Genomic DNA, 15,394 nt, shown 5'->3' with positions numbered 1-15,394 from the left:
ATGTTCTGTGCTGGATAGCCCTGACAAAAGACAGAATTACCAGGTCTGCGTGGCAAGAAATGGGTCGAACAACTCAGCTCTGCCCTGGATGGAGGTGGGAGGCTGTGAAATGTTCTGCTGCCATGTCAACAGGTTCCTTCCCACCGCTGCCATGCCAGTAACCTCCTGCACAGCCATGTGAGGAGAAAGGGAGGAAGGGAGGTTGCAGACCAGGACTGCAGCAGCGTGGCATGCCACACACCATCAAGGGAATCGCTGACAAAAAGGGGCAGACTGCAGCCAAGGTTGCTCCCCAGCCTATGACCCGTTTTTGTTTTCCACGGCAATCTGGTTCACATTACAAGTACAGTACTGACAAAGTTGGGGTGGTGGGGTTTGTTGGTTTTCTTTTTTTTTTGGTTGTTCTGGTATTTGCTGGCAGTTCCGTGGCTTTTGTCACCTCTTCTCTAAATATTTCTTTGTTCAGCCTTGTGCCTTTGAAACTTTATACCCAGGTCCAGCTATCTTTGCTTTTCTAACCCTCCGAACAAAGTAGTCACTACTTTGTAAGTGAGCAAGGACTCATCTAGGCCTGAAGTTTTCTTAAACAAAAGACCTCTAGATAATTGTTATGACTCTAATCATCTGCTGCCTGAAAACACGCTAGCACCCTCTGAACCGCAGTGGGTATTACAGATATTTGGTTTGACTTCCACAATCACTTCAATGTGCAGGCGTTGGCTTTCTTGAGCCCAAGTCAAGCCACCACATTAAGAACGGTGGGGGGTGGGAAGCCCAGACAGAGGCTCTCATCTCCCAGATAATAGCAGGAGACTGGGCAGGAGCGGCTTTAATCTCACCTCTCGAATCCCAATTTACCCGTTTCCATTGCCAGTGAGGCACCTGGCAAGGGAAGCACGGACTCCTCTGAGGGAGCTCCCCGCGAAGCGCTCATTTCCCTGGCCGGGGCGACCCGAATATCTCCCGGGATCCCCCGGCTGGCATCAAAGTGGGACTCATTCCCACCACCACAACCACCACCCCAACCCCCGCTTGTACCAGGCGCGACAAAACTCGGGGCGGGGGGTGCCTGGTAAACATGCGGGCTGCAGAGACGTCAGGAGGCTTCAGTCTAAGGCGGCCCGCTGCGGCAACCAAGCCAGCCAGGCCGGGCAGTGCCGGGCACGGCCCCCTGGGACAGGGCCGGCCGCGGGAGGCCCAGAGCAGCCGCCGGGGCCGCGCTGAGGCGGGGCGGTGCAGCCCGGCCGCCGCCGCCGCGGGCGGGGGAGTCGGCACTTTCCCCGGCATGGCGGGTTTCCGCCGCCCGCCAGGCGCCAGGTCCGCGGGGCCCGGGAAGTCCCCCCAGGTGCGCCGCTCCCGGAGGCCCTGCAGCCGCTCCCGCCCGCTCCCCGGCAGCCTGGCGGCGGGGCGAGAGGGCCGGCTCCGCGCCACCGCCCGGAGCCCGCCTCCGGCCGCCGCGCCCCCGCCCGGCCCCGCTCGCTTATTCCTCACTGGGGTGCAGCCCCCCACCCTCCCAGAGCGGGGCCTCGGCCGGGGCTCCCGGGGACGGCGGGCGGCGGGGCGCACCCTTCTGCCCTCGCGGGCCGGATCCCCTGGTCCGCTCCCGGCCGTCCCGCCGGCAGACAGGTCGCAGGCGAGGAGGGAGCCGGGCTGCCGGCCGGGACGGCGCGGGGCCGGCTGGAGGGGCTGCTTCCTTGAGCGGGTGGAAGAGCTGGGCACGGCTGGACCCTCGGATCCCCGCGTTTAGCCTAATCTAATAGCAGCAGTGATTAGAGTTTATTACTATTTGCGCGCTGATCTTTTCGGCTGAAGGGAGATTTAAAAATCAATAGTGAAGTCGCATGCCTGACTGCTTGGGCACTTATGGAAAAGCTGTTGGCCAAGGCCGATAAATCAATCCTTTCTCTTTCTCCGTCCTGTTTGTTTCTTTTCTGCCTCCAGAATTTTCCTTGCAGAAGGGGACCACATCTAGCAAGGTGCCACTTTGAAATACATCATGCTTGAAGCCAGCGTGCTAATTATAGATTAATAAGAGGCAAAACTCGGTTGAGGTGACATAGTGAAAAAGAAAAAAACCCCAGGGTGATCAAATTTACAGTGTCATCAAATGTATGACGGTGGCTGAAAGTCGTGTGTTTAAGAGGACGCTCTGCTCAACCCCGTGACTCCCTGCACCGGCTTTTGCTCAGGGAACTGAAGTTAGAACTCATTTAAGGCTATTTTGTGGTAACCAGGCTCTCGGACCTCTGAGAGTTTTTACAGCCCCAGTCAAGGTATGCCCAGTATTTCCAGCCTGACACAGCAGCAGCCTACAGACGGAACAAGTAAATGAAATGGAAGTGTTTAACAGGCTTCACACGTTCCATTTATTTGGATTTGAACTGAGGAGCTGAGCTGAGCCTTGAATCACCAGCGAAGGAAGAGCATAATTACTTGTCATTATATTCATTCCGATTTATAAATAATGTTTCTGGCTTTATTTTATTCAATGCTTGATTTAAAAATAATGATTAAAAATTAGCCCTTGGGCTACGTGCTGGATTATAGCCAGATGCGTTATTACTTCTCCTTGGGACTCCGGAAATATCTAAATGGACTGGGAGGGAGAAATGAAGATTTCCTAGTCAATTAGTTATGATGGAAGGACAGTGGCTTACGCATTTCAGATTATAATTGTTCTGAAGCGACGAGGTATTTCACGTAAAGGTTGGGAGAAATCGCGCTTGCCGAAAGGTGATGGTGCGTGTCTTTGGTATCCCCTCCGCCTCGCACAGGGAGGAACACGCAGCGCTGCGTTTCTGGGTCTGTCTGTATGTACACACACACGTAAGGAAATCGTAGGTGGCTGCATATCTGCACACACACGTAAATTTCTCTAATATGTTTATATGTTCAGTGGCTGGAAATAAGTGTTCCCTGATTTAGAGCACTTCCCAGGTACTGCAAACACTGATGAACCAAAATCCTTATGTAGAAAATGAATAGTTCCCGCACACATACACACCTCCCCCCACCCCCCCAAAAAAAAAGGAAGAAAAAGAGAGAGAGAAAGAAAAGAGAGGAAAGGGGAACTCGATTTATTCTCATTTGTTTATCTCTAGATTTTTTCCCCTTTCTGCAAATTCATTTGAATAGCTTTCAAGCTGCAAAATGGAAATGTGGCTCCTGCCCTCTATTTCAGCAGCAGCGTCCTGGCAACAGAGCAATTTTCTATCATCAAGGATAAATGGCATCGAACAGAACATTCTGATAAAAAAGAAAAAAAAAAGCTTTAGCCCAAGAAGCCCATGATTGCTGCCCTTCCTGTCTGTCATCCCTTTACAAAATCCTCTCCTCCAAACCTGAGCTGCATGCTGTCAGAGCTAATAATGTCTTCTAAAGAAAAGGGGAAGAAACAGCATTCATGCACAATGTTCCCATTTATTACACAGAGTGCTTATTTAAAAATTGCAAATATCTTTGTTTGGTTCACTGCAAATTAAAACCAAGATGTAGGAAGTTACACGATGCAACAATTATTCATGTCACAGCAGAGCATCAAACCCTCATATCTTGCTTTTCTATTGGTTAATATGTGTGTTTGTGTGCGTGTGCGTGTGCATGCGTTGTGTGTATGTGTGTAACGCGGGGAATATCCCTTGTTGTGAAAATAAAAACCACTTCAGGTAAGTCTGTGTTTTGTTGTTTTAGAGCGGGGGGAGGGGGGGAGTCATTACTGCCAGGCAGCAGGGAGAGGCTGTGCATGTGCTGTCTTTGCGGTTCCGCGGGGGGTTAAGCCCCAGGGCTCCTAACAAGCCGGCTAGGGGAGGCTGCCCTGGGCGTGGGGAGCCTCGCTGGGGTCGCGGGGCTCTCTTGGTGCAGGCTGTGCCGCTGCCTCCGCGGGGCTTCCGCTCCTCGCCCCGGCAACACCCCCGCAAACGTGCTGCCAGCGCCGGTGCGTTGCCGGCGGGTGCCGACGCCGGGCAGCCGACGCGCTCTGTCTATGAAAGGACCCCTCGGTAATAAACGACGCTGCAAGAGTGGATCTTCAACCATTAGAGGTTATTTGGGGGGGAGGGGGGGGAAGGGGGCGGGGAATTACGGAGCTGTGGCGAGAATCCCCCGCCGGCCGTTGCCAAGGATGAGGGGCGGCATGGCGGTAAGAGGTGGGCACGGCGTAAGGTGCCACAGGCCGGGCAGAGGCAGGTGACGGCGGCACCCACCACCACCCGAGCGGCGGGGAGGCAGCGCCGGCCCTCTCCCGCGTACCCGACGGGCCAGAAGAGGAGGGAAGGTGCGAGGGCCGCCGACAAGCCCCCGCACCCCGGCACCTGCGCCGGCTGGCGGCTGGGAACAGTCCGAACGGGAGGGCTGCCGGCTTCGGACGGGATGACTTCATAGGGTGCCGCACCGATTCGGGGCTTTTCTCAGCCTCGGCGGGCAGGCTGCAGGCCGGAGACCCGTCGGGGGGCCCAGGAGGGCGGCGGGGGTGAGCTGGGAAGCACTGCGGCCGCCGCCCGGGCACGGCCGGCCGCGGGGATCGCCGAGGCTCCTCGTGCCCGCCCGCAGCAACAGCCCCTGGCGAGCGGCCGTTAGGGCCGTTGAGGCCCATCGCCGCGCGCATGCCCCGCGCCGCGGTCACGTGCCGCGCGGGCGGCGGTAACGGCTGTGAGGAGAGGCCGCCGGGACCCTGCCGGGCAGCCCCCCCCCCCTCCCTTCCACACCAACCCGCTCCGAGGGAAGCGGCGCGCAGGAGGAGGCCGGGCCGCGCAGGGGAGGCCGTCGGAGGAGTCCCGGCACATGGCCCGGCCGCGCTGCCCGGTGCGAAGGGAGGGGACCCGGCTCCGAGGCGCCTGGTGGCAGCGGGGGCGCCGGTTTCCCCTCTCAGGGGCGGTCGGGCCGGAGGCCTGGGCATCGCCTATAGAGAGCGGCTGTGTGGTCCCCGGGGCTGCCGGCAGCGTCCCGTGTAGTTGCCCGTGCCCTCGACGTGCACAGGGGGACAGGGGCACGCCGCTCTGCTTCCCACGGCGAAGCCACTCGGGGTGGTCTCTTCGCGGGGCGCGGCCGAGCAGCCCTCCAGAAACAAACACAAAGGAGCCCCAAAGAGCCCGGCTAAGAAGCCCGGGGCCGGGTCTCACGCCGGGGCCTGGTTTTCCTCCTTGCCTTTTCCTCCCGCACACGGGCTGCAAAACCCCTGGCGCTTGCTCTGCGCGGTGGAAGAGGAAGAGCAATCAGCCCCCGCCCGGGCAGTGAGAACCTTTGAAGTTTAGATCAGTGTCCCGAGAACTTGTCACAAACTTAATTTATCCACGGGCCACGGGCCACCTGGAGAAAAGAAGTCCGAAGGCACTAAGCGTGAATGATTTCCCTCATAATTTTTTCTTTTTTTAATCCGGGTCCGTGCATCTATAAAATCAGGCGAACCCTTTAAACTTCCATTTTAAAGGCGGTGAAGTCCATGAAAGACTGCTTGCCCTATTCTAGCTGTGGGCAGCAAGGCAGACCATTTGATTTATTTTTCTTTTTCAAAGGAATGGAGAAAGTCGTCCGATTAGCAGTGGTATTATTATAATCTCCATTCTTAAACCTTGCAAGACCCTTGTAAACAATCGGCTCCTTCTCCGAGCCCGGTTCTCACCGCCGCTCAGTAATGACTGGAAGATTAATGAGGCTTTTTTAGCAACACCTGTCTTTTTAAGCTGTCGACACAACCAATTAATACTTTTAATTACCGCTACAAGGAAACTAACCAGGACCTTTCTGATTTGATTTGACCGATGAATTTCATCCCCTCTGAAACGGAGGAGTCCCAATGCGAAGCCGGGCGGCCGAAGGGGATGGGGGCAGGGGGCAAAAGGGGGATGGGGGCAGGGGGGTGTTCTGTGGGGTTATTTTGCCTCGGGCTGGATGGGCGGGGGGTACTTATTTTGGTGGAAAAAAATGTTTTCGGTTTATTTCGCTTCGCTTTTACCCCACGCCTTTGGAAGTGTTTTGCCACCCCTTTCGAGAAGAAGAAAATGAACGTGCTTGTTGACAGGACCCCGGGGCGCGCAAGCCAGCCGGCTCCCCGAAAAGCAGCCTAACGCACCGGCGGTCCCGGGGACGGCGGGGGAGAGGCTGGACGGAGCAAGCTACCGCTCAGACATAAGGAGAATTAGCGCGGGGCAGCCCGACCCGACTCGCACCGAGTTCAGGGCAGTTTTTACGAGTTGTTTCAACTAAAGAGCGAGTCCTCCGCCGGCAGAACCGGGAAGGACCGGGGTCAGGCGGCACCCGAGCCCCTCAGACGATGGGACGGCGTCTCAGCTCAGCTCGGGGCAGGGCTATTCCCTTCCTGCACCCCCGTTTCCTCCGTGGTCCCTGATGGCCATTTGAATAATCGAACGGCTGAGCATAGACGGGGCAAAGAACGGAGAGTGTGTTTTCCGTTCCAACGGCACGGAGGATCAAAAGTTCAGAGGCGCCCGTGCATGGGGCCGTAGTGTGCCATCTTCTCCAAAGATCCCTTCTCAGCCACAGGGTGTGGGGGGCTGCCTGCCCGCTCCCAGGCACCAGCCCGAAGAGCTAGGAAATGGGGCTGCTGAGGAAATCCCCCCCACCTTGTCCTGGAGGGGTGAGGGGAGGCGGCAAAGGAGGTGATCAAACCTTGCCCCACGCACGTGTTTCTCAAGGCGACGTGAAGTGGGCAGCAGCGTGCGGAAACGAAGCGGGGGCACCCAGCTCTAGATGCTTAACCCCCGGCCCATCCTCGGTGGGCTTCTCCCCCACACACCCCCGCCCCCAACTACAGGGTGTGCGTTGCCGGGAGTTCTTCCGATCGAAAGTCGGGAGCTGGCAAGCGGAAAGCGATGGGCTTTAGGTTAAACAGACACCCCTCCGCTTGGTAAAGCACCCCGTACTGTTCCTCGTCTGGTCTCCTTTGTGTTATCTCTCGTGCTGCCCAGGCCTCGCAGAGTTATGCCGTAAAGGCGATGTCCCACATTAAAACAATATGAATTCGTGGACGGATCCTGAATATGAATGAGGTATGTGGTCGTATGACTGCTTTTAAGCTGTACTTCTCCGAATATGGCTTTAATTAAATGTCTTCCGGCTCTAAAAGATTACATGTTGCGCAAAATATATCCTAGCATGAAATTTACTTCCACGATACGAAATTAGGTTACTTATAAATGTCTTCATTTAAAAAAGAAAATCGCTTCTCCTCGTTCTGGTTTCTGTTTTGTTGAATAGAGAGCTCCAACGAGGAAAGAGGGTTGGGATAATATATTTATAGAGGCACGTGTAACAAAACCTGCCAGAAGCGGAGTGGGCGAGGGCTGCTTGCTCAAATTCAGACAATTCACAAAACAGGCAAGTTAATCCAGATCTGATTTGTTTCAGATCCAGCTGTCAGAACCCCGGGATACCTCCCGCGTCTCACGCTGCGGATATCTAATGTGCTCTCACCGCCTCCTCCACCCCGTCCCTTACTCCTGCGTTGGTTCCCTGCGAAGGATGCTCGGGGCGGGGGAGCAGGGAGTGGGGAAAAAGGGTAGAGGGGTCAGGGCAAACAGGTGGAGAAAGGTGAGATCTCCACTCGCGAAAATAAAAATAATTCCTGGCGGAATGGAGGAAAGCGTCGTGGCGAGACTGGGACCAGTTCATCGAGCAAAGGAGTTTCACTCCGCCGGTGAAATCTCGCTCGGTGTCAAGAGCTTTCCCGCTCTGGCCGGCGGATGCAGGCGGAATTCAGGTTCCTAGGGGCGATGCCCTGTTGGTCTGTTTCTTTTTACGCCCTCGGATACGGGACCTCGCCTAGCTGAGTTTCTGTAGAGAGATCAGATAATGGATCCCTCCGGATTACCTTTCTAAATTAACTTTTAGATTTGTTTTTATAGTCCGCTGAGACCCTGACAAAAGAGGCTGTAGCTAGATACGGATACGAGATAAACACATAAGGCAATCTCATTACACGGGAATGAGCGAAGAACTCTCCTTGCAATCTACTCCAGATAACGAGGCTGTCTGAAGAAACAACTAAAGCCGAGATATTTACTTCTTTTCCTATTAAATAAACCTCAATAACTGCATTGACTTTGCGCAGTGTTTACTACATTTCCATTCAATGCTTGGGTAAATGCATCCCTAAAGGTAGAGTAAATAATTGCACTGATCTCAACAAGGGAAATGTGTAGGCATTTGAAGTGTGCTAAAAATAAACGGAGGCGAAACAGTCTGAAGAGAGAGGACATCGCGCTCGTTTGCCGCAATTAGAGCCTCTGCTTTCGCTCGCCGGAATCCGAGGCTTCCCGAGCGCAGCCGGGGTGACACGTTCCCCGCGGCTGTCACCGGGACAGGACCCGAGCGGCCGTGGGGAGGCCCCGGGGAGCTGCGGCTCGACCCGGCGGGGCCGAGCTGAGGAGGGCTCGGCGCGGCGCTTGGCTCGGGGGAGAAACTGGCCGCTACCGCAGGAGAAATTGCAGCCTCTCCGATGACTTGAAAGAGCCTCGAGTTTCCATTCGCCTCTGAGCCCTTCCAAGATGAGCACTTAAGAGCGGTGGGGTTTTCTTTTTTTGTTTTTGTTTTTGTTTTAATTGGATGGCGTCTTCTTCTTCTGCCAGAAGAGGGGAACTTTTTTTTTTAATTGTTGTTGTTTTTTCTTTCATTCGAAAACAAAACAAAACAACAAAAGTCCCCGCTAAAACCAACATCTCTATTTCAGCAGCACCCGAGCAGGCGGGGACGCCTGCCAAGTAAAAGCCTCGCAGGCGGAGGTCTGCAAACCTACGGCTGCACTCGGGGAGGTTCCCCCACGACCCATGGAGGGGATGCCCCCCCCGCCCCGCCGCTCCCACGTAAGAGTCCCAGCGGAGGGGCGAAGGAGGCAAACCCACCCGCTCACGCTCTTGAACGGAGATCCCGCATGCCGGGGCCGGGGTCACCGTGTGGGCAGCGCGGGAGCGACCTTGTACCCGGGGTTTCGGTACGGCGTTGAGGATGCACACCTGGCCAGGTGCGGGGAGAGGCGGGCGGACAGGCCCTCCGCGGGGGGGTGGGCTGGAGGGGGGGGCGTCCCCCAGCCAGGCAGCCACTCGCCTCAAGCCTAATGCCATTTTACAGCAGATATCCAGCCCCCCACCCCCCATCAGGGAAAATAACCAACGACAACAACACTATAAAACATTAACCAAACAAAAAGCCCCAACCCCCGACCCTCTGCAGAGCCACACATTGAATGAATCTGCCTGTAAGGTTTTAATTACAGCGAAAGCTTCGCTACAAATCTGTACAAGAGACAGTGGCTGGTTCCCTCTGGATCTTTCCCCTTCTGACTCCTATTATTTTGACCCACGCTACAACATAGAGCGCGGCGTGTGTGATCCATCTGCGAGGCTGGGCTGGGGTTTACACCCCCCCACCCCCCCCGCCTCCCTGCCACTTCCTTCACACTCGCGGTATGGAAAGCCATTGACGCCTGCCTGTCTGTTATAATGTTAGTGGGTTGAAATCCAGAGGAGCCTCCGCTCCGCTCTTGCTCTCGCATTGGCAGCGCTCAAATTCCCCAGTCTCTCCTTAAAATAGCTCGCTTCCAGCTTGAGGAGGTGACCTCCTTTTGCGGGAGCCTTTGCTCACCACTCAGCTGCTATTAAGACGATGGCAATATGACATGCTGGCAGAGAGAAAGGAGGCCATGTGTTTTGGGGCAAACAATCTCGAGAGACCGGGGGGAAAGATGCCATCGGTAGATGTAAAGCGAGATCCTTGGTTGTTGCGTCTCTCAGAGCTCCAAGTAAAGCGGGTAGAGCCGCGCTGCCAGGGCACGACGGCGGGTACCGAGCCGTGCCGGGCAGCCGCCTCGCACACTCGCGTCGCGTCGTGCGGTCGCGGACACCCGCGGAGCGCCCACGACCGCGCGGGGCGGGGGCGCGAGTTTGGCGGCCGCCTTAGCCGCCCTGCAGCCGGGGAGACTCCCGTGCCTCTGCGGAGGGAGCCTCTCCGCAAAAATGCATCTGGAGCGGGCCGCCGCCAGCGGGAATATTCCCCGGCTTTCCACTTCCCTCGAGATTTTCCCACCACCGCGTTGCGGGAGACCCCCACTCTCTCCCGAGTGCCTTACGACTGCTTTGCGCGTCCCGTTCTGTCGCTAAAAAAACCCCAGGGCATCCCGCACTAACCTGTACCTCTCCCCCTCTCTGTCCCTTTAAAAGACCCCGCTGCAAGATCCGCTTAATGAACATACATATGGTCTTCCCGAGGAAAAACACGCGCACTAACATAATGCCTGAAATAAGCTTCTCCCGGACTTGCCCAGCCACGCTGGTCGGCGTGGGACAGAAAACACGCTCCGTGACTCCGGTGTGAATTGAGGGGACGGGGGGAATATATGGGGGGGACATGTGCTCCCAGAGAACAGCCCTAGTCCACTGCGCATTCTTTCTGCGAGCAGGAACCCCCCAGCGAGAGCACCTTGGGGGGTGGGGGGATGCTCGCTTGATGTACGCCATCGCCTATCACAGATCCTCCCCCCCTCCCTCCCCTCCCCTCCCCCCCCCCAAACCAACAAACAAGGAAAGAAACCCCAAAGAGGGACTCCTCTCGCAGAGCCCACCCGTCCAAACGCCAGAGCGGGACTTCCCGGGAAGGAGGGGATGAGAAACGGAACGGGAATGTTTGTTTTCCCCTGTTGTTATTGTTGAAGCCATGAATGAATGAATGAATGAATGAATGGAACAGAAGGTGCTCGAAGGCATATAGGAAGCCTCTGGCCGCTTATATTAACTTCCTATTATACCCTAAAAATAGAACCCCGTTTCCTGTTGTTCGTCAGCTCCTTCCAACTGTTGTGTCTGTTGTGTGACATCTTTCGACTCATAAATGTGACTTTAAACCATACACACACGCTTCGGTATTTTGCAAGTATTTCCCGCAAACATCATTAATGCGACGCGGCTTAAGGTGACACGGAGGACCGGCAGCACGGAGTCACCCAGTCCCGGGGCACGGAGAGCCCGGTGCGCGGTGCCACCGCAGCAGCGGAGCGGAGGAGCATGGGGGGGGCGGGGAGGGGGGGGAGTGGAGCCGGGGAAAAGAAGGGAAGGCCGAGCTGCCCCCACGGCTCTCAGCCAACCTGGGGGAGGAGGGAGACTGGCCCTAATCCCGCTCGGTGTGCCAAGGCCTCCCTGCCCTCCTGGCGAGCGAGGGCGATTTAAGGTGCGCATCCCCGGGGAAGGTTAAACCGGGGGGTTAAGGGAGGAGAAACCCGGCCGGGGATGTGCGGACAGAGCGCGGTGTCGTCCGCTGTCCGGAGCGGGCAGATCGCGGAGCAACGCGCAGGACGCGTCCCTATCACCCTAGGCCAGGGCTGCAGCGTCCGTCTCTGGGAGCGCGGGTTTGGCCGCGAAAGGAGCGGAGAAGCCGGGCAGGGGGGGTCGCAGGCACTGCATTTCCCCGGGGAGGGATGGGTACTCCCGAGCCTCGGTGCGGGGGAGCTATCATCCCTGGGCAGCCCCCAAGCCACCCCCTAACTCGCACCTTGCCCCAGCCGGCCCGGCTCTCCGCCCGCCCGGCTCCGCGCAGCTCCCCGGGAGTTCGGTTGAGGCCAGGCAGCCCCCCCGGTGGGCTCCCACCCCCGCAGCTCCGCGTCCCGCTCATCACTACTACCGGCTCGCGTTCGGCGGCACTTCAGGCGCTCACTAGGAGGTGCGGGGTGTCCGGCCTCCCCTCCCCTTTTCGTGAGTCACCCACCATGGAAATGAGCACCCCATTGCTCCGGTGCGTCCAGAGCGATTGATTCAGGTCTAATTTCCTCAGGAGGCCGGTAACTAAGCTCGGCTGCACGTAAACTGGAGCGGGGAAGGGCCGGTGTCCGACAGCGCGGGCTCCCAGCGGGGAGGGACCTACCGGCCGCCCCGGAGCCCCCCGACCCGCTGCCAGAGTGTGGGCCCGGGGCCTGCCTGTCCCCGAAGAAGAAATAGCCCTGCAGCTGCCCAGCCCTGCAGCTGACGGTCCGGGTCCGTATTGCCTCTCCCGGTAGCCGTCCCTTTTACCCTCCGCTCGCCGGTGCGGGTAACGAGAGGGGGTCAGGGCGGCGGAGCAGCGGGGCGTGGTGCGGCTCCGTCGGGCGGGCAGCGGAGCAGTGCCGAGCCGTGCCAATACAAACCCTGCCCGTGCCGGTGCCGAGCCGAGCCGCGCCGCGCAGCCCGGCCCCACCACCTGCCGTGCCCCGGCCCCGCCGCGCTCCCCCTCCCCGCGGGCGCGGATCTTTCGTGGCAGAGGCCACGGGGAAAAGGAGGATGGGGGCGAGAAAAAGAAAATAAAACAATAAATATTGACAAGCAGCGTGACTCTCTGCAGCCGAGTCATTAACATCGACCAATCACCGGCAGCTCCATACCGAGAGATTTGCCTAATTAAATTGGGGAAAATTATCGGTGTGAGGCTGGATGGAGTCAACTGTCCTGACAACAGGTGAGGATGTTTGAGCACGGCGGGGAAGATCAGCGCCGTGTGCCCAGCGCTTCCTTGGCCCCCACCGACGGCTCGGCGGGAGCTCCCGCACCCCCACGGCACCACCGCTCCCCCCGGCCCGCACCGGGAGCCGTTGCCTGTCCCGCGGGCGCGACATCCGCTTCTCCCCACCGCCAGCTCGTCCGCCAGCTAGCCTGAGCCAGGGATGCACATGTATCTCGGTTTGCTGCCTAACGAAGACCTTTTCTTCTTCTTCTTTTTGTTTCACGCTGCCTGGCTCAGACGCCTTATCCCCCTCGCTAAGGCAGCGGCATTTAGGTATTACTGCAAACCGGTCTCCGCTCCTGCCCAACTTTTCCCCATTCCCGGGTTAGCATCCATTGAGCGGCTTGAATTAGTTCGAAATAAGAAAGCACCGCGTTGCAAACACTCCCCAGCCCATTTTCTGACACCTTTTGTCATGCATGCTCTTACTGATGGAGAAAATGCTAGTATGTGCACCTGCGGAAAAACGCCTTCATAATGTTAACAGCAAGCTGGAGGGTATAAAGCAATAAAACTGCCAAATGTACCTGTTCCTATTGAGTACATTAACTACACCTATGAATAAAGGGTCCCAGTAGGAATTCTTTACCTTCTCTTCCCCTTTCTCTATATTTTTATTCATTGTAGATTTGTAAACGCCTGGATCGGGTTACCCTTTCGCGTGTTAAAGTGGAACTCTTGTTAAAGGCAGGAGAACAAGGCAAGACACTTACAACTGCATTCAGAGTTACTGAACCGACTCCAAGGGCTCAAGAAGTGAAACAACGTGGGGGTGGGGAGGGGGGTAAGGGGGCACAACATACCAGCAGCACGGGAAAAAAACGCACCACCACCACCACCACCCCCCGAAACGAAGCAGCTGAAATAAACGTCGAGAACTGCAGGTTATGCCCTGCCACCGATCGAGCATCGTTTCTCAACCCCCATCCCCTCCTCCACCCCCCATGGACTGTGCGTTATGCAAACAGGGGAGCTCGCATCCCCCGACTTCCCAGAGCTAATGACCGGGCAGGGGAGAAACCAAACTCAAAAAAATAAACGGAGAAAGGAGGGAAGAAGAAAAAATAATAATCCCAGAAAGCAAAAGAAAACCCCTCTTAAGTATGTCCAAAAGCGACGCGTTAAGGAAAAAAAAATAATAAAATCAGATCTGTAAAATCTAGAAACCCATCCTCAGGCAGCGTCGCTGTGAGAGGCAGTGTCAGGACCTGTGCTCGGTCTGGGGGTGTCTCTGGGCTGTGCGGGGTTTTGCAAGCGGCGGCGGCTGGTGCCGGTGTTGGTTTTCAAAGCCCGAAGCCTCCAAGCCCATTTCCCCATCCAGAGCAACTTTCGGATTTCTCTAAGATCAGCGAGTTCCGCCGGGTCCTTCCTACCTCGGTACTCTCCGGTGGGGTCTGTCTCTGGAGTTCATGCTTAGCTGGACGCGAGGAGATTTAAGCGAGGGAAAGGGGGGAAAAAAGAGAGAGGGAGTGAGAGAGAGAGAGAGAGGGGAGAGAGAGGAGAGGGGAGAGAGAGAGAGAGATCCTCCGCCGCGCTGGATCAAACTTAATGTCTTTCCCCAGTCCATCTTTGAAAGAGAAGTGGTAATACCACCTGGATGTTCGGATATAAATCCCCTTGCAAATAATAAATGGATTAATAATAACAAGGTATGAAGTTCTTTTTATAGAAAAAAGGAGAGAATTGAAACTAAATGCGGCAGTTAGACAACCATTTTGATAAGAGGATAATTGAGGCGACACTGGTGTATAATTAGAGGATAATTTATGCTATATCCACTTTTATTCCACCTCCCAAAATAAACCCAGTCCATAATCATTACAGGCAAATTGTTCTGAATTTTATAGCAGCAATTTGAACAAAGTACTGCAGTTAATCATGGGAGATTTTTGTGTATTCCTGATTAGAAGTCTAATTGCCTCCTTCCAGAAAGTAAAAATAACTGTAAAACGACTCTATTTTTATCATTAACAATGTTGACAATAAAATAAAATCAACTGGAATTGTAATCTAAAGACAAATTTAGGGCGCAGGCACTTTTTTTTTTCCTTGGGTCGTTTATATCCTAATCAAGCTTTTGCCAAAACCGCCAACCGCACGTAGCCATTTGCATATATTTGAAAGCGATTACGGGAGCTGCTGCCGCTGCTTCCAGCGGGGGGAAAATGCGCTGCGCGTCGCTTCGCCCCAGCGAAAATACCGCGCAAAGAAAGGAAAAGAAAGGGGGGGGGTGTGGGAAGGAATGGAGGGGGTCACGGAGTGTGGGGATGCGTGATTTTTGGGGGGAGGGGGGAAGAAGGGAGGATGGGGGCAGGCGGTACCCTTTTTCCCCACCCGCGCGCGGGGCGCGGAGCGGCGCGCGCTCCGCGCCCCGCGCGCGGGTGGGGAAAAAAGGAAAAAGGGGGGGGGGGAGGGAAGGAGGTTGGGGGGGGGGGGGGCGGGCGCGGGCAGCGCGCGCGCTGCCGGCGCGGCGGGGCGGTGACGTCAGGGGGTTGAATGACCAATGAGGGAGGCGCTGCCCTCCGGAGACGAACCATTCGACTTGTGCGCGTCCCTGCCCTTCAAGTCGAAGCGCCGGAGCCCCAACTTTCCCAGCTCCCACCTTAAAGCCCCCCCCCTCACCCCCCCGCCCCGCTCCCCTTCTACGCCCGGCCCGCCCCCCCCCCTCCTAAAAAAAAAAACCCCACCAAAAAAAAACAACCCACCCCACGCGCCGGGGGGATGAAGGGAAACAGCGGCGTAAAAAAGCGCCGGGAGTAGCCCGCCCTCCCCCTCCACACACCCCGCACACCGCCCTCCCCTTCCTCCCCTCCCTCAGTGAACGAGGCCCCTCGCACAACGGCTCCTTGGAGAGGAGGGGGGGGAAGGAAAAAAAAAAAAGGCGGAAAAGAAAAAAAAAAAAAAAAGAAAAGAAATTAAA

This window comes from Gallinula chloropus, assembly GCF_964237585.1.
Source record: "Gallinula chloropus genome assembly, chromosome: 2".
Classification (NCBI taxonomy): Eukaryota; Metazoa; Chordata; class Aves; order Gruiformes; family Rallidae; genus Gallinula; species Gallinula chloropus.
Note: the sequence above shows the minus strand (reverse complement) of the source record.